The 26,171-nt window shown below is 44.1% G+C and overlaps 1 protein-coding gene across 4 annotated transcripts in view; it reads right to left on the bottom strand.

Annotated features, from left to right (window-relative positions):
• Nucleotides 1–26,171, bottom strand: part of PLXNB1 (plexin B1) — a 77,905-nt gene that overhangs the window by 45,138 nt on the left and 6,596 nt on the right. The window contains exons 1-2 of one of the 4 annotated variants that reach the window (XM_083869202.1): nucleotides 13,597–14,150; nucleotides 10,840–11,111 (exon numbers count right to left, since the gene is read on the bottom strand). The gene's annotated coding sequence lies outside the window, so the exon portion shown is untranslated. Of the gene's footprint in view, nucleotides 1–10,839; nucleotides 11,112–11,305; nucleotides 11,328–13,596; nucleotides 14,151–26,171 lie in introns of those variants that run through there. The other 3 variants (XM_083869203.1, XM_083869201.1, XM_083869204.1) reach the window with 3 other exon arrangements.

The raw sequence follows: 26,171 nt of genomic DNA, 5'->3' as shown, positions 1-26,171 counted from the left end.
TTGACTTTTCTACCTTACCATCCTGTCAAACACTAATACAACGGGAACTCAAGATCATGTTGCATGTGCATTTTTAAAAGGGGAAATCAAGCCAGCTGTTAGTTTCACAGCATCTTAACACAACCGAAAGATAAGGTTCTGCCAGTGTTACACATTTGAAGATTAAAGTCCTCTAGGATCTGCTCCAACTTTCTGCGTAATGAAACCACAGAACACCACTAAACATCTCTTCTAGTCCATGAGCTCCTGACTAAAGTCTCCTAGTGACACCAGGATTTTTTCTTAGGGCTCCTAAGTCACAGAAACTACCATCTTAACCCAGCAAGCTGACACCTGATGGTTCTTTAGCCCAAGTAAAATGCCTTGTCATATTGTCTAACTTTGCTTGTCACAAAATCTTCCAAGTCAAAGAAGCTTCTAGTCACTTTTTACATGAACAGTTTGAAAACTAATCCCCCTTTTTAATCCTCCTTGGGCAAGACGATAAAGACAGCTATTCTAACTCTGAGAGAGGTCCACCTATACAGAAACCCTAGCTGCAGCAGCAGACAATAATAGATGCCTAAGAAGTAGATGAAGGGCAGACAAGCATAATGCAATCCCTCCCTTACACATCCTGCCAAATCACAGATTGCAACCACGTGTAATCCTTTGCATGGATACATTAAGCGGTCTGAGCTTCTTCAGTCAGAAATACTTAATTTTTCTAGTAGCTCTCTGAGCTCATCCCAATTTGTCAACATCCTACTTTTTTAGCTACCTGACCTGATAGGACCTGATCTGGACAGACCACTTCTTTGGCTAACACTGCACTCAGAGCAAATGTTATTTTCCCCAGCTTGAATCCATCAGTTCTCCATTGACACACACAAGAACCCCTTGATCTTCTAGCTGCCACATCACATGTTATGTTTGCATGTGGACAAATACCATCAGTGACTTTAATATTCTTTCAATTAGGGAAAAAAAAAACCCTAAAAACAAACCTACTTAGGAAAAAAATATCCCATTCTCTTAAGAGTATATCCAAAGAGCCTTGACAGGTTTACAGCTGTAATAAAACCCTGCTAGGAAAGCAGGGCTTACAGAAGTTAGCTATCCAATTGACTCTGCTGAGCAAGTTCTCTGTTTCTATGATAATCTACATAAATCTAAGCTCATCACTCCACATAAAAACAAATTTGCTTGCATGATTTCAAGAAGCCAATTTTTGTCCAAAATATAGATGAATATGTGGAGCAGAGAGAAACCCCTGCAGCACTCAGGAAATTCCAAGTTCAGATTTCGCATTTCTGTTTAACTGAGATCCAAGAGACAATTTTTAATTTGGTTAATATTAACTAAACTGATTTTAAAAGAACTGTCAGCTAAGATTCTTGAAAAAAAAAGTTAAGCTTTTGTGGAATTAAAGTCACAGTCCCTATAATGATTTAACATGTAGTTAAAAGACAGGTGTTTCCCTGTCAGATGTGGGTTATCAGCGAGATCTGCCAAGAACTTATTCTGCAATCTGCACTGGTCAGTACATTCACGTAAGATCTGAGAAGAGGAATATGTCTAGAAGTGGCAAATTTTATTATTAAAAAAATCAGTAATCACAATCAAATTCAGGGAAGACTGTAAAAAATAAGAGAACTTGAGGACTTTAAAGTAACTGCACAAGATCTTAGAATGTCAATAAATACCAAAAATAACAAAAAATATTCTAAGTACATAAATATAAAAGGATCAAAACCAGCTGCTATCACTCAGAAAAACTTAAAAAACTTCATAGGTCAGTTCAGTATTGAGCTCAAGCAAAAAGTCAAATACAACCTTTGGAGTAATTAGAAAACAAAACACTATCCCCATGCTGAAGGCAGCTCTGATTCCCACATCTGAAAAAGGAGACAATAACAAAAGGGACAACAAAGATGACCAAAAGCACAGAGCAGCTTCCAAATAAGGAGAGACTGAGCAGAGTAGGACTTCAGATGGACAAAGAAACAACCAGGAGGAAGATACGGAAAAGTCAAGAGGTCTGAAACATGAAAGTGTCAAGATGAAAAACATGGAGTTATTGATGGAGTTACACAGTTATAACACCATATTTTACAATGCAGAAACAAGAGAGCACTCGCCAAAGTTACAAATAACTTTCCTAAGTCAGCTCAGGGACATTATTACTGGATGTAGAGTATTTCAAATAACATTTAAAATGCATAATTAAGTTGTAGAGCTCACTGCTGTAGGATGTCATGGAGACTAGAAACAAACAAGTGAGAAGAGGGATTATATAAATTAATGGAGAATAGATATAGTCAAGATCAGATGATGAGATACAACTTCTTGCCAAGCAGGGCCCTAAACTGATGATGGTCACAAGCTGGGAGGCAAATGGAGGGGGGGAGAATGAAAAAAACAAAACAAAACACCCAAACCAAACCCATCACATTATACATGCCCTGTTTCTTACAATTCCCATTAAGCATCTGCTTCTGGATCTTGTCAAAGGCAGGACACTGAGCTAAACAGAGCTTTGCAATTTGCCCCAGGATGATGTTCTATTTAAACTTCTATTTTATGGTACATTTATAGACTTTATTTATTTTTAAATATTAAGAATGTAATCCAGCCCTGCCTAATCACATATTTAGGAGGTTGGAAGTCTAACCTCCCTGACTGTTTCTAAAGGCAGTATCTCTCATGTTAACATTTAGATACCATCTAACTGAATCCTGACAGCACAACACAACAGTTAATGCACACCATGGGAAAGCGAACCCAGGGCCAGAGCCAAAAGGCACAGAAGTGGCAGATCCAAGTTTAGTGCACCCACAGTCTCTCTTTCAGGAACAGCTCTTCCCTGTCTGCCAAGCATTTGATGGAAACTCCTCAGTCAGAGTGAACACAGCAGATCCATGTGTGCTGTAGGAACAGCCAAGCCTTGGGCAACGTTCAGCAGAACCACGATTGCTAAAAGTAGGTCAGGACCATCTGTTCTAACCAGGGAGAAAGGAAAGCTGGAGCACACCAGACTGGCCAGGTATTACAGAAAACCTTAATCTGGGATTTCATCACTACTTCAAACAGATGTGATTCATATTTTACTGGCCTCCACCTCAAACAAGGCACACCTTCCCAACCACACTGCCCTCCCTGTCATTAGGGGCACCTCTCCCGGCCTCAGCCAGGATCCTCCTGTTCTCAGCTTTGGCTCCACTGGCTACAAAAGCCAGAATCCTGCTCTGCCACAACTGTTTTGTGCCGATTTCTATATAGCAGAAACGCCCAGCTGCTTCATTGAGAAGAAGCCAGGACAGCACACGATCTCAATGTAATCGTTTCTGCCTTAGAGTCCATTTTCCTTGGCAGGATGCCCTGCAGAAGGGAGAGAGAAGACCTCTGCAACCAGCACATGCTTCCCAAAGGACAGGACTGTGACCCCTAACCAAGCTCTCACAGAGGCAAAGGCCACTCCCCCAAGGCAAGTTCTTCTGCATCCAGCCTGGCCTTGGAACAACCCAGCAAGAGAGGAGAGAAGCTTTAAACATCCTATGAAACTCCTGTGAAAAAAACACCAGTCTCACACTTCCAGTCCAAGAGGAAACCCCATGGTCTCCCTGCTAGCATCAGCCCTGCAGGTTTGCACCGTGGAAGGGAGAACAGAGGCTGACCACAGAAGGAGTTCATGCCAGCAGTGGTACAGACCACAGGCAGACACACAAGGACCACATCCCGAGCTCCACCATCCAGTTGTCAAAATGCAAATGAGAAATGTTAAACACTGTAGCCTGCTTTGAATAAATCCTTTTGCTCTGCAGACATTGAGCAGTGCAGGGTGCTCTGTTCTGTTAAAGAAATTTTCTTGACACCCCTTAAGTCTCAGATTTAGTACTGCAATAGATCTATAAAGAACTAATATGCCCTAGTGGACAGGAAGAATTCTTCTTGGTGTTTTTCTTCATTTCAAATAAAATTCACTTTTCTGCCGTCCCCTAATCTTCTGAAGAACCATACATCCTGACAGCAATTTGAGAGTCTTCCCCTCTCACTCCAAGAGTGTCAGCAGTTCTGGCTACAGCCATGAATACAGGCAGTAACCTGCAAATACATTAAATGCAATGCAGCCACATGAGTAGTACCTATCCCCTCCCACCCAGAGGAGACAGCAGAATAAACAGAACTCCACATCACTACCACAATCTGCTTGTGGTTTGCCTTCAAACCAAGATGAGGTGTATTCTACCTTGTATTACTCAAGTTATGTTAAAGGATTATCAGAATGATGCTTTGATCAATTATCTCCCATGAATTACTGCCTCAGCCTGGAAGGTTCTCAGTCATCAGCTGTGAACTACAAGGCTCAATAGTCTGGCAATTAGGTTACACAAGTCTGTTAGATAATGATCCAAACTGAGGTGACCAGACATTTTCTTCCACCTCAGGAAGCCAATGCCAAGGCTTTCATAAAGCCAGTAACAGATAACAACACACCATGCTGTTCAAAAGGCCTGGGGACCTTCCCAAGCTTGGGAAGCTTCACAGCAACATAACATATCTAAGAAACAACAACTCCCACCACTTTACTGCAGAATCCTGAACATGCTGGGCACAGACCCGAGAGCCAGGATCAACTCCACCCCAGTCTCAACAGCTCTAAACAAAGACTGTACCATACAGGCTGGATATTCAGTGCTTTCAAATGGAGTCCAACATGGAGTGGTGGCCTAGGAACCATCCATGAAGGGTATTTATTCAAGGTGCACATGGTTGAGGAGCCACAGGCTGGCAGCAGCCATGCAGCCTTATTCTTCTACTGTGCAATCACAGCCCTCCATGCCAGACACTGGAAGTGCCCACTCCTGGAAGTTCTTGTTTCAAGGATAAATTTCAGAGCTCCAGACTCCATAAAGAGAAGGGTGAGAGAACTATTGCTGCACATGGGCCACCAGGCAATGCTCTCCCTTCATACAACAGTAGGTCCACAGCCTGGAGGAGTGAAAATAAACAACGGGAAAATTAAGTGGCAAAGGGAAACAGAAGCTGGGACCCTGCCAGATTTGGTACTTGGAGAAATAAACCATCCAGAACATCCAGAGTTCTCCAGTTGTTTTGTTAACAGGCAGACATCTAGTCATGTCTTATCCAGAACAAGGAATTTTATAACAAGAAAAAATTCCCAATAAGAAATTTTATACCTTCAACTGGCCTTACAAACACGAGTTTCTGTTCACTCAGATTAAGGAGATCCTAACTTTTTCTGGCAAAATATTTGACCTCCTGGTTCAGGGCAGAGAAAACTTCTTTGGTGCTGTCCTAGAGGCACAAAGGTTCAGAACCAGCTACCTGCCCATGAGAGCCATGAATTTTAAAAACTTTTTGGTTGAGACTGTTCTTCATCTGGTTTACTACCCTCCCACCTGCACAGTCTGACAGCCACTGGCTGAGCAGGACTGACTGGCTCATCCTTTCTCCTTTCAGGGAAGCCCAGACCTTCACCTGAGGGCTGCAGAGATGCACTAAACAGGTCTGCAGTGCCAATCTGAAATGCAAACTGCTATGAGCAGGAATTTCAGCCAGTATAACTGGCTGAGTGTTGGCATTGCAAGAGCATGCTGCCTTGCCAGGGTCACTCCTGGGCAAAAAAGTGCCCAGGAGACAGGAAAAAGAGATTTACAGTGGTTTGTTAGGAACAGCACTGAGTTCTACAGTTGAGTGGCTGCTCCTCTGCTGGAAGGAATGGCTAGACAGAACAGAGAGACTGGTAAGGAAACAAGTGAGAACTATCTACATCTGTGCTGCAAGGATAAACCATAGCCTATGGTCAGCACAGTTCTGTTTGCAGACTGCCCCAGTTCCAGGCACCCCTCTTCTGTCATTTTAAGCTGTGTACTCCACACACATGGCAGGGATGTACCTTCCTCTGGGAAAGGAAACAGTTTACTCTGCCACGTGTAGATAACTAATCAAAACCCCACAAAAGTGTGCCTCAGACAGCACTTTTCAGACTTACACGTGGACCAAACTGAGCAATCAGCTACCCAATGTCAACCCAGGAGCCCATGCTGGGGCTGGCACAAATTTAGCCTCATAAAAAAGTTTTAGTTTAAATCTTCTCAGGGCTTAGTGGGAAATACACTAGTTAAAATCATGGATCAGCTAGGAATAGAAAAGATCATGCCGGCTAAAGATGGGTTCAAACTAAAGCTAATCTGGACAGACTATCTGGAGAATGGCAGACAACAAGAGGCAACAAACACAGGAACAAGCTGAGAGAGAATCACTGCTTGAGCCAAGCTACTGATGAAAATAACTGAGAACAAACCAGGAAAGATACTCTGTAAATGGGGTAACAACCGAGCCCATTGCTACTCTACAATGATGAGACTTGGGGTTTGGGATAGAAACTTATTCCTGCATCAGAGTTGACTAAATCAAGATAGTCGGGGAGCAATTGTCAGGAAAGGAATTTCAGTGCCCTTCACCTGGTGCCAGTCTTCCCCAAGGTGACCCTTGTCCTAATCCTGTAGGTACTCCACCTGGATTCTCCCTCAGTCCCAGGCCTGTCTGTCTTCCCCACAGCTGTAATCCGAGCACACAACTCCTCAGCCACTCCATGGAGTAATGTTCACTACACCATACGTGCACAAGACACTATCTGTATCCCTGGAGAGGGGCTATAGCTTCCCAAAATACACCAACTCAGTTTTCAGTCATAAGAGCTGCCTCCAAGAATACACAGCACCACAGTTCCGCTACCGGTCAGCTCTGCATAGCTGTTCCCCAGGGATCACAACAGCAAAGTAAGTCAACAAAAAATTATAACCCCTGCCCCAAAACCCAAAAAGATACTGCCTAACAGCAGAGACCATGTCCCCAGAGACAAAACAACAGATAGCCTGACATGGCTCTCTTCCTTCTGAAATTAAAAGTTCAAAGGAACAACCAGGGCTGTTCTGTACTGTGCCCTCTGCACATTTGGGTAAACATCTAAAATCAAGTGTAAGAGCTGACTTACAAGGGTAAAGCATCTAGAAGCGAGCCCTGTTTTTGAGTTATTTTTAAATGTTTAGATGGGACCTAAAATAGGACTAGTGTTTTGAGTACTTCTGAAGAGTATGAACCTCACGTAGGCCATGACATTCTTAGTTTGAAAAAGCTTTGGAATAGAGGTTTTACTGTTCATGCATCAGCTTATCATCCATTTTAGCTCAAATTAAGTTAGAGTCCATTATAAAGCAAGAAACACCCTTTCAGGAAAATTAACAGAAATAAGATGTAGGCTATCAGCAATAAGGCAGTCTCTGTATCTCAATAAAACCTACCATCCCATAATAGCAGGAACAGCATTTGCCACGGAGAAAAGGGGGAAGTCAGCTTCTCTGCTTATAATATTCATCTTCACACCACTTTTCCTACCTGTGTAGTTTCTAGAAATACATTCTCTGCCTCTCTTCAAATTTAAGTCAACCGTCTGCAGACTCCAGTAGCCCAAGGCAGTGCCTTCAGCAAGAGAGAGGTGCATGCTGCACACCACAAGCAGCACAGAACTAACCTAGAACTCAAGCTGTGCCAGTCTCTTTTTTAAATCAGTTTTATTAGCATCGCCCTCCCACTCCATGCTGACAAACCAGGCTACACTTGTCTGGCTCTGGCCTGAAGCCTCAGACTGAAGCAAACACATAGTAGCACACTTTACCTCCCTGAATGCTCCCCCAGGCTTCAACAATGAGCAGCTCAGGGACTTCTTGGGATAAAGGTGATTTCTATGCATTTAGTAACCTTCAATAGCTCCTTCTTCTATGGACCTGCCCCATGTCCTCATATACACACAGATATTTGGCATTCACAACATCCTGTGGCAAGAACCTTCCCAGGTTAACTGCACACATCAAGGACTGAGTTGTTACTTGGTTTTAAGCTTACTACATGCTGTCTCCATGCAACACTTATTCATGCTTCTAATAGAAAAGGAAAAAAATAGGCTGTTCTTCCTCTAAACTTTCTAGGTGACTCAGGAATTGAAGACAACTGTCATTATTGTTTTTCAGGTGGAAGAATCCCAACTTACTCTGTTGCGCTTTGTATGGAAGGTAACACCTCTGTTCACTGTTGCTGCTGTTCCATTTCCAAAAACTGAAGATATCTCTATTAAGATGCTAATGGTTTTCCTAAAGCTGTACAAAACTCAACTTCCATAACAGCTGGAGGAAACAAGTGTGATGGTTATCAAACACAGCAGGGATTCCTCACTTCTATAGTGAATTGCCTGTCTAGTAGTCTTCTGATAAAATATTCAGCCTAATGTCTTAAACTGAGTTTGTTCAAAAGCAAGTTTACTTTCAAGCCAAAGCACTCAGCTGCACCCTTCTTGTAGCAAAATATGGTGTATTTTTAAAAAACTTTCTCTCCCTGATAGTTCTTTGAAAATACAAATTATCTTGAACTAGCCTGCCCTGATGAAGGCTAGATCCCTCACAAGATTGTGTGCCAGGGCTTTATTCTGTCCTATGTTCTTCGTGAACATTTCAATCCAGAAGTTTTTCCTCTAAGTATGGGCACAGTATTTATAGATTTCCTGACACTACATAGAAAAATGTTCTGCTGGAGAATCATATGAGAATATTTGGGTTTGGAGAGTGTTTGGATCATGACTCCCAAAAATCCTGAGTGATTTCTTCCACAAATGCAGTAATCCTAATTGCTTCCCACATTCTTTATGAGATATAGAACTTTGAGAACTTTATGAGATATAGAACTATACATGCTTAGCTGACTAAGCAACCTAAACTTTCCTGTCAGGCTGAAATAACTTTCTTGGCTTTACTCTGCCATTTGCCAGTGTTACTATTAAGAGTCAAATAAGCATTTTTTTAAAGATGCAGATATGTAGAAGTATAACTGGAATTAAAAAAGAGAAGGAAGGTCATTAAAACCCAACAGAACAATATATTACCTGGATTTACAATATTGAGTGCTAACAGCTTCTTAAAAATATAAACCCACCCCACAATTTGGGATTTTGAACCACACTCCAAAGGTTAGAAGGAACACCTCATCCCACAAATGGCTCATAACTGGTCAAAAACAAAGAACTCTTCTCCCAGGGTTCTATGAGCACCTGAGGTGTTTTCAGAGGCAAAGGTGAATGTTGCTTCTGAAGAATTCTCGCTTTGCACACACTGCGGTTGTGTGTATATCTTTACTCTTAAAAACTGGTGGTGCACAGAAAATAGGGCAGAAAATCAGTCCTTGAACTGCTTGAAAGGGAGGGGAGGGAAGAGGAGGAAACAAGTAACACTCTCCTAGGTAACAGCAAGTTGCCACTCCGGCTGCACAGGAATGAAGTCGAGCGCGACTCAGATAATAACCGTAACTCACATTTCAGAAGTTAGTTTGTTCAGACATGATCTTTCACACTTAAAGGTACTAAAAAGCATATCCTCTAGTGCACTTCTGTTGGAGCACTTTTTCAATAGGATCTGGACAGAATCACCTCAGTATCTCAAAGAATACAACATACAGTCCTCTGGCCTCCTTATGATCTTGTATTTTTTTATGTACCCTGAAAGCATGGATCCAGAAGAGACTGGCCTGAATTCAAGTAATCTCAAGTACTTACTCATTCCCTATTTCAAACAGCTTTGATTTAGTGGTTTAACTAGAACCACCCAGAGCAACACAAAGCTGAGGCAACCAGACTATCCAATCTTTGTATATTTGTTATATGTATTCAGGATTTATTCCTGGATGCTCCAGATTGAGAGATTTTCAAAACTTGCCCTTTATTATCTAAGAGTTCCATCCAGGTCTACTACCAAACTGAAACACACAGGTTGCACCCCACAGGGGTCTGGGCTGTGGGTTGCTGTCTCATTCTGTTCATTGTTTTTATTTCTCCTGATGTTAAAGTTGCAAATCCAACAAGCAGACACCCTTCTGATGAAGGGCTCCTGTATTCCCAGTGCTCTAATGTGATACCCATCTCCCCAGTGCAAAAGTCAGTGACTCATCTACATCAGCTCCTAGTGTCCAGGTGCCAGAGTTTCACTTCCCAGCCAGAAGTTCATGCAGATTTGCAGATCCTCAGCAACTCATTCAGTCTGATCTCTGCTGTACCACCCTACATTTGATATTCAAATTCCCATATTCAAATTCCATGTATTCATCTACAGAGGGCTTCACCAGGCAAACTGACAGCGGAGCTGTAACTATCTGGTTTAATAGGAAGCAGGCTGAAAGAACTCAGTTTCAGGGAGACATTTCTTCAAGGGTCTGTAACTGTCAACACCACAAAGCTCAGCCAGCACAAAGCAGCTCATCACACTCCACGGTGATTGACAGACAGAGATGAACGTCATTCCTGCTCCAGGAGTCTGTCTTCAGATTTGGCAACACCCACTGGCCCATTTCTACTTATAGATCACCATCAGAAACTCACGGTTCTGTTTAGTTGTTTTTTTTTTTAATTTGTTTCTGTCTGTAGGTTAAATTAATTCCCTTCTACAGAAAATTCAAAGTTTAAAAGTCGGTTTTTATATTTCAAGTGCAGCACCAGAGGTGCCAAGAAGATTTGCAAAAGGTGTACAGTGGCCTGACTTTGGTATCACTGCAACCCACAATTCTCAACCACTCTCTCTAGAAAGTTGGGGCAACAAAGAAAAAAAATGACAAGCAAATAGGCAATTTGTAAATTTGTATTTACTCTGGAGTAAATACATCTGCTTAAACCAGAACTCTACAGATGAGAGCTTCCATTGAAGAGATGGCCTTCATCCTCCACAGGATTTCCCTGCATAAAGAGAATGTTCCTTCTGCAAAGGGAACGAGTGAACACTCCCACATACAGCCACTCACTCTTTCCAGTAGACCACGTGCCTGGAGAACTCGTCCAACTAATCACAGGTGGTACAGTTGGTCAGGTGGGTTCGTCACGCAGCAGCATCCAGAGGCTGCCCAGCATGACAGTGGCCACACACACCGAGATGATCAGGAACACGGAGGAGCCCAGCAGGCTGCAGCAGTCCATGGGCATCCCAGTGCTGACTCCTGGCACATTTTGCTTACCATCTGGACTCTTGGGAACGTTGAGACACCTTCATTTCTCTTATTGAAGAGTGTGCCTCAAGCTGGAAAAAACAACAGAGCATGAAATGCAAAGATTATTTTTCCAATAAATTAAATCTGTTGCACTTGACTCCCGCTGTGGTTCCCTTCCCCTGAGAAGGCATGGTCTGGCCAGCTGCACAAAGTCCAGGCAGCCCTGGGAAAACAATGGGATCTTTTTCTTGCCAGAACCAGCCTTCCTGTTCACCCTTCTAACCATGGCATGGAGGACACCCCCAGTGTGTCTGTGGAGGAGAGGAGTCTGTTGGCATAGCAACTGCACACGCTAACTCTCTGCTAATGAACAGGGATAAAATGTTTTGTTCTCATTAGGAAAAATACAGACACATTCCTGATTGGTGAGTAATGTCTCTGCCTCTGGGAGATTAGCTCAGAGCTGTGCAGCCTGAAACAGCCTCAATTCAGCCCACTGCAGTGCTTCCCTTGAACACTCTCCAAGGACCCCACATCTCTCAAGGGAAAGCCCACAGAGCTCTCTGCAGCACTTTGCCTTTGGGCCTGAGACAGCTCAAGGCGAGAATAATGAGAAGAGGCTAGACAGGAGCAAACCAGCACAGGCACAATGAGAACACACCCCCTGTCCCTGCAGGGGAGCCAGCTCTCGATGGTGCCTTTGCTGCACCTGGGCCCCAAGCTACCTCGCAGCCAGTGAGAGTTTCTCTTTGTGCATCCACTGCAGGTCTGTGTTGCACAGGGCTCAGATCAGCCTGGGAACCCAGCTCCCACTCCAGACACATTTCTCACTGCTGGATGAATAAATGGACAGAGCAAAGAGCTGCAGAACACTTGACAGCAGAGCTTGGCGACCATTAGGTGCCTGTGTGCAGAAAAGACAACACGGGCTCCTGCCTACCAGCCTTTATTAGGATTTTGGCATTAACAATCAACAAGATCCACCATGAGTCTGGTATTTGCAGAATATTTGCACCCTATTGTTTTATCACTGAGGTCTGTATCAGGGTACTAACCCAAGCTATACAAAGACTCTGCCCACACAGGCAATACTGCTTCCCAAACCCTCTCCCCCCCAGATCCTTCTGCTGCAGGAGCCAGCACAGCGAGTGGGAGGATCACAGTACTTCACTCTTTGCAAAGAAGATCTGGGGCAGATGCAAGGCCAGACACTCAATGCACAAGCAAAAATCCAGTGTCTAACCACACCTTTGCCAGGCTTTTGGCATAACCTGGTCTGTACAGTGCACACACAGCCCAGCAGAATCAAAATGTGCAACTGCACTCCGAGCCCACACTTCATCCCTCCTTTATGCTGCTGCTGGGTCTCATTTGCTCACATCAGTTCATCTTGCCTTGAATTCAAAAGCTGTTGAGAATAGGGACACCTGCACACCTTAGACCTCAAAGGGGACTTCAGAGTCTTTCCAGGGGCTGAACAGGTACACAAACTCCCTTCTCCCTCAGGTGGGAGACAGGTGCTGGCCAGGATTAGTATTTCACACAGATACACTCAGCTCCACAGCAAACTGGGACGTGGCAGAGCTCTCTTGCTCTCCCAGAGCCCTGCACTGTTGATGGAGAAAGGGTGGGATTGAGGCTCACAGGCAGCACTCTGAGCACCTGCCAACTCCCTTACCCAGCCTCTCACACTTTCACCTGCCCTTTTCCTTCTCCTCAGGGCTTCAAACACCTGCAACTCAGCAGCTCAAAGTGATGCAGGAGGAGAAGGTAGAGCCAGCATGGGGAAGGAAGGACTCAGCTCCCTTATGCTCTGAGAAAGGGGCATGTGCTGTCGGGAGCCCAAAGTCGCTGCTCTCCCTCAGCCACAAAACCTGGGGGATAAGCTGTGCTGTGATCTGCCCATGGGACTGTCCGGGCTTCATTTCTACTTGATGTCCTTCCAGCTGAGAATCCTGTTATTTCAGTCCCTAGGCAGGCACTCTACTGCCTGCAAAGCCATCTCTCTTTGCCCAAAGGAGAGAAATACCCCGTGCCCTGCCCCGCAGGGACAGCCCCTGGTGAAGGCAGATCCCTCCCCGGCCAGCGCCAGCCAGAGGGGCCGGGGTGCCGCTTTCCAGCCTCCAGGCATTTCACTTGTTCCAGGCGATCCCTCCCCCAGCCCTCAGAAAGGAAAAGCCGTGGGAATGGAGCTCAACACCCCGAAGCAGGCTCGCCCCCGGGCGATGGGGAGCTTAACCCCCTGCGCGCCGGCGGGCAGCGCTCGGCACACGGGACATCCCGGGAATGTCCCCTCCTGCCCTCTGCACTGACGGGCACCTCACCACGGCCCCCCGTGCTGTGCCGGCAGGGCAGGGATACACCTGCCACAGTGAAGGGACAGACCTGCCACTCGTCCAGCACAGTCCATCCCGCTTTTCCTGCCCGCTCGCCGCTCCTGCAGCTCTCCTTTCCAGCTTTTCCATCCTCCACCGGCACACAGACGGCAAGCCGCAAGAGGAAAGCCCTCTTTTAATCTTTCCACTCTCCCAGCAGGTCCCAGAGGCTGCCCACTTAACAAAAAGTTATCTTTACCATGTCATCAAGGCGCTTTTCCTCCCTCTTGCCCCGCACGCCGCCTGCGGTCAGGCATCAGCCAGCATGTCAGGAGTTAAGTTCGCATTTCCATTCTCCCTGACCTGCACCGACGCTGGCTGAATATCGAGCTATTCTTTGCAGCTTGATAAAGCATGAGAAAGCTAAAGGCCTCACACACTCCTCTTTTCAGGGCTTGGCCCGCTGCCCACAAGCTGTCACTCGCTGGCACCCAGGGCAAAGAGAGAGAGAGGGGGCCAAGCTGCAGCCAGCTGCAATGAATCACTGCTCCCCGTCCCTCCTCCCCAGGGAGCCCGGGTCCCTCCTTCCGGCAAGGGGATAATGTCTGCCTGCCTGCCTGCGCTGCCTTCTTTCACAGAAAAAGCCATCCTGGGGCGGCCGGGGGGGGCTCCTATTGCAAAAGCTGCTGCCACAAAAAAAAAAAAAAAAAAAAAAAAAAAAAGCGCAGAGCAGCTCCCAGCAAGGCTGAAGAACAAGGGTTTCTGCTCAGCAGCTGGATGGGAAAGCACGCCTGCAAGTGTTCAGCACACAAACACCACTTAAAAATCTGAAGTTGGTCATTTGTCTAAATTGCAGGAAATTCTGGAGGAAGGCTCAGGCACAGAATCTGATTTGAAGGAGACTCTTTATCTCTTCATGCCCCACTCATGTGATATTTATTTTGGGGACTGATTTCCATTCAGTCCCTTCCTGGCTGCCCTTTTCTTTCTCACTATATCAAGCCCAATTACCAGGTTTCAGCCAAGCTCTTTCAATCACCACCACCATCCCCTCGAGTTTATTTTGATGATGGGTTCTGTCATACAAACTGCTTCCACACATTACAGTTTGTTCTTAGTTTTTAACACAAAACAGCAGAGGGAGATGCCCAGATCTCAGGGTCACTGACATCCAAGACAAAAAATGTAGCCAAGAAAGCACAGGAAGACCAAGGTCATCACGTGCATTTCTTGTGCTATAGACCCACATTTGGAGAGAAGTGCTTTCAAAAGGTAAAGATGTACAAGCCTTTGCAAGGTCAAGATGTCAGCTGTTTGTTTTCTGAGAAAGGGAATATTCTTCAGTAAAACACATGCAAACTCAACCCCTTCTCTATCAGCCAAAGCATGATCTGAACAGCGGCATATGGATCCACACGGCACATGGACACCTCCATCCACTTGTTCCTGTCTCCTGCAAAGAATAACTTTGCTGCACAGTAGCCAGTCCCTACTGACCAGCTGCACCTCTCCCAGTACAGAGAAGGAGCTGCAAACTGCAATTTTACTGGGAAAAGGGTTTAACCCCAAGCGCCACAAAGGCAAATTCACATTACCTCAAGGGCAGGATGAGAGGTTGCTTTCTCAGCATCATGTGCTACCATGTCCAGCACGTCTCTTCTCCCACTAATACTATCCCAGTGCCTCATATCCCTAACCAGCCATACTCACTGCTCCCCTTTCCTACCCAAGGCAGCCATTTAGGCTACAAATCCAGCAAACCTGTCTGGTAGTGTGCTTCAAACTCAGCCAGTGTGAGGGCAGGATTAAATAAATTCCTCTTATCTCTTCCTGCACTTGCAGGGTGATGAGGGAAGGAAGAGCTGCACAGTTCCCACCTGGCAGACAATGTGTATTCAAACAGTGAGAAGCTCATCAACTTTGTTTGGATCGCAGAGGTGATCCACAAAGGGTTTCTTTTATTATTGTTGTTGTTTGGGCTTTCAGGGTGTTTGTTTTTACAAAATCTGGAACAGCAGGAAACAAAACCGTGAAAAGAAACCTTTTGAAATTTTTTTTAAGAGAAACGGAAGGGCCTTCACTATTCTTAAAGCCACCTTCATCACAAACTACACCAAATCTTAAAAACACTCTTTCAGGGGCACAGGCTGTCAAGACTGACAAGTAATCACAGTCAATGCCACTTCATCACATTCTCTGCCAGATGATACACTATGTATGGATTTTCCCTTATGACAACTTTATAGCACTTTATAAGGTTTCTCCTGCACTCCTGTACACCTAAATCAGCACGTGTCTCCTTTACAACACCTGCAGCTACAAAACTAGTACACTGAAAAGATACTGAGCATCCATATGTTAGCAAGCTCTGGAACTCGGGTTACCCCTTGTGCAAATGAAATACAAAACACTCCCTAACCATGCTCACACACACTGTTCTGCTGTGGGAATGCCAGCTCATCCGACATTGCCCCCCTCCTCTGACAGAAGGATCTCTAAATGCAAAGCTTAATAGAAACAGTTAATATCCTGAGCGTGGCTCTGAGCCATCTGAGCTCTATGTGTAATATAATCGGGTTCATAATGCCCAGAATAGCACTCTGGAGTCCTAGTACAGACTAAGACCTCACTGTATTAAGTGTTGTGTAGATAGTTGCAGTGGTGCCGTTTTCTCTTCTGTAAAATTACTGAGCACCATATACAGGAACCAACCATAACCCATATTTTACAGAAGTTGGGACACAGGAGAGCAATGTATACTTTTCAAATGTCTTTTTTTGGCAGCTAAATCAAGTTAGTATTTTCACAGACACACTGAGGGAGGGAGGGAAGGGAACACTGAGGTTACTCTCTCTCCAGAGCAGCCAGGCAAAAGCCCAGTTCAGCCAAAGCTCACTGAGGCTCTTTATGTTCCCATTCAGTGACAGAGGTCACTTGTCGAAGCCTGAACCAGACCTGGTACAGGGCTGCCTGCTAAGCATGCTGGCAAAAGGATCTGAGCTATACCCTTCTCTGCAGCTGTTTGTGTTTCTTCAGGAACACCAAAGACCTGGAGTCTGTCCCAACACTGCTTGCACTGCCTTTGCTAAAAACATGCCTTTTAGCTCCAAAGTAAAATTTGTCTTGAATTCTTTGTACTCTGAAGAAAGAAAGCCCATACACAGGATCCATGAAGAAAGTAACTGCATGTGTTTGCCAAAACACTTCACTTATGCAAATTCTAATTTTCAGCACAGATTCCAGGATCCTTTCCTACCATAAATACAGGTTAGATCCATGTTTGAGCTGATTAGCCTTTGATGCTCTTTAGATTCACATTGCACAGCAGGTGCTGCTCATACTTCCAAAGCATCCAGATCTTCAATTCATTGATTTTTATGAAGCACCAGGTCATGCTTTCTGGCCTTCAGCTGATCACAGTTCATGAGCTTTCTGCACATTTTGGGCTTAGGGACAGTAGGTGTTTGAAGTGAATAGAGACTAGATGCCTTTTGGCAAGATGCCTGAGGCAAAGGCCTCATGAGAGAAATCCACCATTTCCCAGGCTAATACAAATGGACAGGCATCCTCTTGCTTCAACTTTTATTCTCTATTTGTGAACTGGCTATGAAGAAGGACATTCTCCTCTCACCTAAAAAAAACAAAACACCAAAAAACTGTGGTTTTTAGCACTGTGTTGCCTTTTTTTCCTGCTGTGTGTTTTTTCCCCAGAGAAGAGGAGTCCCACCAGCCCATGCAGTGTCTGATCAGAGTCCATCCTGCCCTGGCAGCATGTTCTCCTGAGCTAAACAGGACAGGTGGGGAGGCAGGAGGACAAACTTCCACAAAGCTGTTTCTTAAACCAGATTTACAGGGATACAGTGAAACAGAGTAGAGTCATGGGTAGAGAGTAGAGGGAAGACTGAACACATTTATAGCTAACCGGCAAGACTGCCATGAGAAATTGTGACCTAAAAGAGATTTTCAGAGAAAAACACCAAATCCAACAATCACATACAGCCCAACTGGGAGCTGCCATGCCTCCACTCTTGCCTGTACCACTGCAATGCAATCACAACCACAATGCAGTATTTCCCACTGAAGTACTTGTTCCTCTAAGAGGAGGTCATAAAAACTATCTCATCTTTTGCATGTCACGAATGATGAGGATCTGAAAGTCTAGGTTTTGACATCTAAAGTAACTGCTGTGAAAATGTTACATGAGATTTTTGCCAGAAATGGTGAGAAGGGCTTTCCAACTTCTTTGAAAAGATAATGTGTACAGAGGGAACCCAGTGCAGAACTGCAGGGACAGCAAAAATGGAAGTCCCACTGCTGTGGTGAACATTCCTGAGGCTGTCATTGTGGGAAAGAGGAGAAAGTTGGTTGCTGCTTTACCTGTAGTCACTCAGGAGACAAGCCATCAAGATCTACAGAAATTCTGATTATCTTCTGGAATAACAGATGCAGGGAGAAAGATTTTTCATAGGGATATTTTTGACTATTGCTTGAATAACTTCTTTGTTCCAGACTACAGCAAAGGAAAAAAAAAAAAAAAAGATCCTTCTTGCTATAGCTTTGCTATTCCAGACATTGTCATTGTCACCTTTCAGATGTGTAAGCATAAGAGACAGCAGCAGCTGAGCTGCAGTAATTAGGAGGGAGAGATGTGCAGGCCTTGTCTCACATCTTCCTGTTAAGATGCAGTTTACACTTTGGCAGATTTAACAGTCCCCAGTGAAAATAAGCCATCTGCATCTGCTCCAGCACACCACCCTCATTTCTGAACCCTTCAAGCAGTTCTGGAAAAATCAGCATCCCCTCCCTGCTTTTTTCAGGCCCAAATGCAGTCACAAACCCATTAATTCTCTTACAGTAATGCAGGAACACTGGCTCTAGACCTGTTCACAAGGCTTGAAAAAAAAATCCCATTTTATTCAGGCATCTACTGAGTTCCAAGTTCCACTGCTTTCTGTACTTGCAGCAGAGAAGCCAAGAAGGACGCAAGCAACCTCATTCAATTCTATTCACAAGCACCATTCCTTGGGAAAGCCAATAACTTTCAGAGAGTCTCTGCAGACTTTGCTCCACTGCTTTGCACACTGGAGAATGGCTGGGTTGGTAATCCTCTTTTCACTCAGTGAGCACAGACCCAAAGGTTTTCATTCCTGTGAGCTCAGAAATTTCCATTTCCATTCGAGAGAGACATTTTCCTGGCAGTTCTCAAAAGATGCATTTGTAAAATAGGGAAACAACCTCAAGGAATGCTAAAGCAAAGGAATAAAGCTGTACGTAGACAGCCTTTCTACCTCAGCCAGGAAAGGAAATTCCTTCTCAGCACCAATGCCCCATAAACACAACCTACTCTGCAACTACCAAATACTTGATCAACACAAAGTGACCAGCTGACCACCCGACCCAGTACAAACACCAAACACCTTCCTCAGTGTTGGTTTCAGATCACCTGGGGCAACAGCCTCCAGGATCTCAAATTAAAGAAAAAGTCCAGAAACATGTATTTGTGTGTGCATGCAATACAAGCAAAGCAAAGGGGTGCACATCAGATAGCTACAACACATTAGAAAGGTGAAGGTGTTCTACTGAACTCACTACAGGAAGAAATGCTCATGTCAGTGGTTTTTAAACTTGAAGTCCATAGACTTTTGCTGTCTCCAAAGATAATTAAAAAGCCAAATCCATTGTTGTATCAATATTGTAAAATGTTTAGAAGCTTGCAAATCCAAAGAGGTTGAAACTTGCTTCTTCCAAGTGCAAAAGATTTAGATGGCCCAAAGCCAAGTCCCAGAAAAAAGCCCTAGTCAGTGGCCCAGGAATGCCAGCTTTAACACCAACCAAATGCATACAAGCCCTCTGGTAGGGCAATTCACAGTATCATCTCCCATAAAAACTCACTTAAAATTGCAGCTATCATTTACCTCCTTACTTCTGTGCCAGGGAAAAACCTGAGTCTCACTCTGACACTCTCCAGAGTAGCCAGCTATTTTCCCTTGCCTTGCTTTGGGGAATTCCTGCTTGATGTTTCTGTAAAGAGGAACAAGAAGGCTTCACACTGCAACAGGCAGGATCCCCTCCATCACTCCCAGCTCCTTAGCAAAGGCATTCCTGAGGTGCACTGTGCCCTAATAAATCAACAAAAGCACTCCAGGTTTCCCGGCAGCTGGAAACTGGAATTCTGCAGTGAAGGCAAACACCTCTCCAGCTAAAGCAAACACAGCCAGGGAGCCCCTGCTGAGCACCACAGCTACTGTCAAAAGAGGGACAGAGGAAGAAGGTGGGATCATCAGGCATGTGGCTGACAAAGGGCAATCCAACATAAAGACAGAAGATGGTCATAAGTCCAGCCCTGACATAGGCATTCCTCTGTGCAGACATGTGCTTGCCAAAATGGTTTATTAGAATAAACCCACAAAACTTCATTTTTAGAGCAATGACCATCTTGCCCTGATACAGATGGTACTTTTGCCTTTAAGAGCATTTATTCTAGTGTTTAGATGACCCATGCAAAAGATCCTACAAAAATACAGACCAAAAATAGCCTAGTCTTAAACAGCTTATAACTTAACTCTAAAATAAACGAACACAAAGGGAACAGCAGTGATCAGTATGAGCAGCACTTAGCTCAGCAGAACAAGACGACTGCTGTTTCCAGGGGTAAAGGAAGGCATTTAGTTTTTTTTTTTTCTTTTTAAACTATATAAAAGAAAAAACCTGATGAAAGATTTGAGAGAAGAATTATTAGGTGGGTTGGAATACATTTATGGGCCAACCACCTCTCAAACAGAAACCAAACCAGCATTTTTCAAAAGCAGCACAGGGAAACAACAGAGGGTAATGTTACCAGACAAACAGCAGCAGGAGCCCAGTTTCCAGTACTAATATTTGCTAGATTGCATACAAAAAACTAGATGGGCTGCTTCAGTACCTCATTTTCAGTTGCACTTGGCGAGTAGGAGAAAAGAGAAACCAAGCAGGGCTGAAACAGTGACAGTAAAAGCAGAAGAGCTGACTGCCTCAAATGCTCTTACAACAGCCACAAGCCCATCAATACCATAAAATATCTCTCATTCAATAAAACAAAGGCATCTTCCTCAGATGCACCCTGAGAGCTGGAATAAATACTCAGATTTTACCATCTCCCCCTCCTGATGTTTATGGTCTCCCACAGGGAGTTTCCTGGTAACGCTTTCAGTGCACGGATGGGAGGTAGCAGAGGGTAAGTGTGAACAAATTTACTTATGTCAGCCCCGATCTGGACTGCGAATCCAAGTCTTCAGCTTCCATTTGGAGCCCTCACTTTGAGACCACTGTAAAGCACATTTTCCTTCCCACTCATTCCCTTGAAGAACCACCAGGTACCAGTCCATGAGCACATACTGCCTTCAGGGTAAATCCTGGTCTACCAGGATTTACATGGTTAATTGAGACACACAGATGCCAGGCAGCTGATGGTGCACAGCAATGGTGCAAAGCCAGCAGCCTCATTAGCAGGTGAGGGCCAGGAGCTCCCACCCCACAAATCATCCCCATCCCACCCCCAGCTGAGAGAGATCCAGCCGACAGAGTTGTGTTCTGTTTGGGAAGACCGTGAGTGGCACTCAAAAGCCCCGAGTGTCAGGAAAGAAATAACAGATGAATGTGCTGGGTGAAGGACTCCTACATATGTATATGGGGAGAGAGACACACAAAGGAGGGCGGAGGGCAGGGGGGGCGGCTGGGAAGAGTGACAGCAAGACTTGTCTCTGGGCCTTGTGCTTATTTTGACCTTTCAGTTAAAGATTCTCCAAAAAGGCACTGCTCAGCCCCAAGCCTGATTAGATGTCTTGGGAAAAACAGAACACAAAGCATCACACATGAATGAGCACAGAGCCATAACACGATCTTGATATTCCCACCCATCCATATGGCCAAAAAAAGCAACGTTCTTCAATGCAAACATTGGCAGCATCAATATGAAACTAATGTGTTAATTAGCAGATTTTGCAATCCAGCACACAGCAGAGACTGCTGATGGTGGCTATTATATAGTCAATCAGAAGTGAAACAGAACAAGTACAACGTTACTTAAACCATTCACAACAAGGTTAATAATTTGCTAATTGCATATTTCTGGCCTGAGCAGACCAAGGTCTGTTTTTCAAGCTTCTTTTTTCAAAGGTATGTTGAAATGTATTTAGTAGAGCAAGCTCTCCATCACTTGCAACTCTTCTCTTTGTTAACATTCAGTCTCAGCTTGAATGTTTAGCTTCAATTCAAGAAAGGCCACTGCCTTGCTTTACACAGCACCAGACTAAATGAGCTCAATGATTTCCGACCCTTGTAAAACTCTTTAGTTTTCAGCCTGTAAACAATCACAAGTTATTCTGAAACAATCAGAGGCTAAATTACAACGTTCATCAGATTTACTTCTTGTATAGGATTTTGCATTGAATGCAAGAGAAGATTATGAAACTGAATTACTTAAATGCCATTGGAATTTAACATAATTCCTTAGGGTACATGGGTTTACACACTAAATGCTTAATAAAGCTCTAGTCCCCTAGAAAGTTTAATCAATAAAATAAATACCACAAGACAGGTGAGATACACTGTTTATTTCACTCTTACACTGACATTTCTAAGAAATATAAAAAAATAAAGATTTCATTATCAGGAGATATTTGAAGTACAAACCTCAAGCTGACACTCCTGTCATGAACAATATTCTTTATGTCCAGGATGTACCACTTATGGTGCATAAAACATCTAGACATAAACAAAGTTTAGAGGGAAAAGAACAAACAGGGATGAAGAACACGACTGAGCTGGTCTTGGTGTTATTTCTAAAGTACAGAAAAAGAGAAATCAATTGCACCAGGACTAGTCAGAGTCACATAATTTAAGGTACGGCTGCTCTGATTTCCTGCCTAACACACAGGCACTGTTCCATTTTATCCACTCACACCTCCATAAAGCCCATTAAGTGGTTCTGTGAAATGTAGTGGTTTATGGCATCCAGACTAAAGGCCTTTGGAGGTCAAAACCTAAGTTCACTACTCTGCTAGTAGTTTGCTACAATGGCTCCATCATTCTTTCTGGCAGTGAGGCCAGACTAATTTCTTATTTGTTTGCCTTCTGCCTTGAGCCATTAATTCCTTCTCTGCTGGATTAAAGAGAAGCTCCTTGGAGTCAATTATGCACATGTTTTAACCAAGTCATCTCTCAATAGCTTTTTTGGCAATCAACAGATTGGTCCTGTAAGTGTCTCAGTACAAGGCATCTTTTCTTGAGTCCTTGAACACCTTATAACTTATTTTTTTCTTTTTTAATATCAATTTGACTGTCCTCCTCCCACCTCTTTCACCTTCTTCAAGGTCACTGCTTTGCTGAGGCACAATCAGTGAAAAATCAGCATCTCTGGCACACAGAAGTCCAAACTTGTCTGTATCAGATGGATGTGATTTCACTGGACCCATTTTACAGCATAACAGAGGAGCTACAGAAATCAGGCTGCAAAGATCATATCAGTTCACTAAGAGCCAATTATCTGACTGTACTAAATTTAAGGACACATCTTTCTTAATCACCATTTAATAATTCCTCCCAAACCTCTAAGGAAAACTTCACTACTTCCCCCATTCTGCCAAGGACTTACATACTATTCAGAATATTCAAGCAAGAAAATCCCAACATTCCTGTCACTTCCAGCCATGGTTTTGAATTTGTCCTCAGCATGGTCTGCTTCTCTGCTGAATCAACATTAGCAGTGCCTTTAGACTTATTTACAGAATACTGATGAACTACTGAACAGCAGAGTACAGTACTGATGCTTGCTGAAGTCACCTGCTAGGAATACCACTTTCTGAAATGTACCCAGTAAACCATGATTTCAGAAGCATCAGCCTTTTCTTTTAATTAAATAATTATCAGGTATGCTGTTGGTGTTGGCACAGATCAATTATTCATACCATTCTATGACTCCAAGTCAAACAGCCAAGAAACACATTACATGAACAGTCACCTGCTGCCGTGTTTCTTTCCAGCAGCACTTTCTTAGTGTTAACACAACGCATCTCTTCAGAGTTGTATAGCCTCTGAAGTACACCCCAAAATTATAAATACCCATCTCAAATCTCCCCAAAGACCTGACTTGTTCCAGATGACTGCATGAAAAGCATTACTCCCTTGTAGATATTAACCAGGCACTCCAGATCACAAGGACAGGTACCTTCCTCTACTTCTGTTCTAGCAGGAGACCCATTGAACTTCCACCTCTAACCAGATTTCTGTTGTGTGGCACTTCTCATGTTGTGTTACTTCTCATTTTGTGTTATACAATAAATGTACATCTAAGTTTGCAGAGAACAGAAGGCAGAGAGGATATGCTCTGTGTACAGGCAGGAGCAGAGGCCAGGTTTGGGTGCAGGTCAGTGTCACAGCTGGAAGGTCTCTGCACTTGGAAGAAAATAATTCCAAGGGAATAGTAGAATGAAATATATGGCTTTTACCAGTCCTTATCTTAGCATTTTCAAAGCAAGAAATTTACTTCCCACTGTGAACCCCCCTGGCCCAGCTACCCAGGGACACCAATACCTGGCTGTCTGTCAGGGACAAGATCACCAAGACAACTCCAAGTAGCAGGGACGAGCAGCCTAGGGAAAACTGCTCTCAGGGAAGGCTACCCATCAGTTTTAACAGCAGAAAGTCTGCTCATATTTATGCATGACTGCTCAAGTGGACTGCATGACTGCTTTTGTTGATATGCTCGCAGTGATCCATTCTTTCAGTAGGAACACCAGGAGGAAGCCACGCTGGGACTGGGCAAGGGAAAAAAAACACCCTGTGGACATAGTGAATGGGACAGAAAATTCCCCTACAATTTCTGTATGTTTACTTCCAGCAATGCCCTGCATTGACTTTTGTAGCAGTTTTTTGGGACACCTTCACACATCAAAGCCCAAGCTACACCACAGTAGTCATTTTGACTAAATCTACTTTAGAAATTGATTAAACCATTGATTTTTTTCATAGCTTAGATAGACACAAAGTGACCTTTCCATCCCACAAAAAACCAAAGGGAATTAACACATGTAAACAGAGTCTTCTTTTAAAAGGGAGTCTTCTTTTTGCTCCCTTAGAAGGAAAGTCCTAAAATATTTTATTTTTTCTTGCAGTTCTCAAAAGATCAATTCTCCTTCCTCAACTCGAGCTTTTCACCTTTCTGTCTAAAACAGGCCAAAGGCACAAGACTTTCTCAGAGCATACACAGAAAAGCAGCCTGAAGACAAATACAAGTCTTCCTATAGATCACCAAGTGGTAAAGACATCAGCACTGTTTTGTCAGCTAACAGTTTTATTTCAGCCTGTGAAGCAGCAACACAGAGGACAGTTCACAGCAGAGATACGAGCACAAAAAGTTTTATTCTCTCTCTATACAGAAAAGAGGTTTTTGAGATGTATTTTTCATTACTGAGTGGAATAACAAGGATGGTCCATGTGTTTATACTGGTTGAGACCATTCCACTTGTGAATCACTGCATAAATATAATTTCTACCTGCTTAAAACAAACACATTGTGTTTTGGGCAAAGTCCCTTCATTAGGACCTTGCACTGGTACTTCCTACATGGTGCACTTGGGGATGCAGATTACAATCCTAGAGCTGAACAGACAGGTATCATTTGTGTTTTGATGCTCAAACAGGCTCTGGCAGCCTGCAGAAAACACAGTGTCTGTAATTGTCACTGTAAGACCCGTTAGGATCACACTGTGCTGGCAGCAGTGGAAGGAAGGGAAACAGATGCACATCCCAATGGCTTTCAAACATTCAGGAAAAGGATGAAACCACGGAACTGCGAGTGCAGCTCATTCTCCTGTAACAGCTTTGCTTAGTGCAGCAGCATCCTGGGACTTGCATGTGGATGCTAAACACCTCCACCAGGCACAGACACAAACCTTTGATCAGCAAGGGAACACTGAAATGCAAAAGTACTTAAACAGAAATGTTCTTGGGACTGTGTGAGCAGCACCAGCAAACAAGTTCCTCCCAGCAGGACACCCATCCCTGTCATACACTGAAGGGTAAACACTATTCAGATGTTATTTGTCTGTAGCTAATGAGTTTGGCATTCATAGACCCATGGCAAGAGCTCTGCTACAGCAGGTCTGTGATGGTGGGATGCTGTAGATGTATTTGGATGGCTGGATCCAAAATAACACTGGTCTGTGATATGTCCATCAGTTTGCCTCCTCTTTCTACTTTTCAAAACCCTTATTCACAGAGTTCACCTGAGACAGCTCTCCACAGTGGTGAAGCCTAGTTAAGCATTGTAAACAGTGGCCATTATCAGCATAGGTCACTAAGGAAAGTTTCATGATGCCACCACCCTGTACAGACAGGCATCAGACCCACAATGAAACAAAACAATTACTTGCAAGACCATTGATGGCAGGGGGCTGTCTGTGTTCTGGGCCCGGAAAATGCATTTACAAAGTTCAAGTATTCAGAACAGTACTGCCACTACAACATACAGGAATAACTATATAATATAATTAGCAAGAAGGCATGATTGTCAGAAGCCTTTATATTTGTGGCACTCTGCTGAGCTTGTTACTGAGGCTACTGACACAGCCTTTCACCTCCCCTGCACACCAGTTCAGTGTGGAGAAGGAAGGGGCCATGGTGACTTGGGCACTGTGAGGACAGAGACTTGACTGTCCCAAGCCCAGAGAAAGCAAAACAGGCTAAATGGCTCTTTCATCTGGTCCTGTGCAGCTGCTCATATGGCCACACTGCCAGCAACACAGTCCCTACTGCCCATCTGTGCTGCTGTGGGAGGTAATCTTGCAAGTACCTGCC

The sequence above is a fragment of the Zosterops lateralis genome, assembly GCF_965231275.1.
Source record: "Zosterops lateralis genome assembly, chromosome: 11".
NCBI classification, from domain to species: domain Eukaryota; kingdom Metazoa; phylum Chordata; class Aves; order Passeriformes; family Zosteropidae; genus Zosterops; species Zosterops lateralis.
This window is presented reverse-complemented; position numbering and strand designations above follow the sequence as displayed.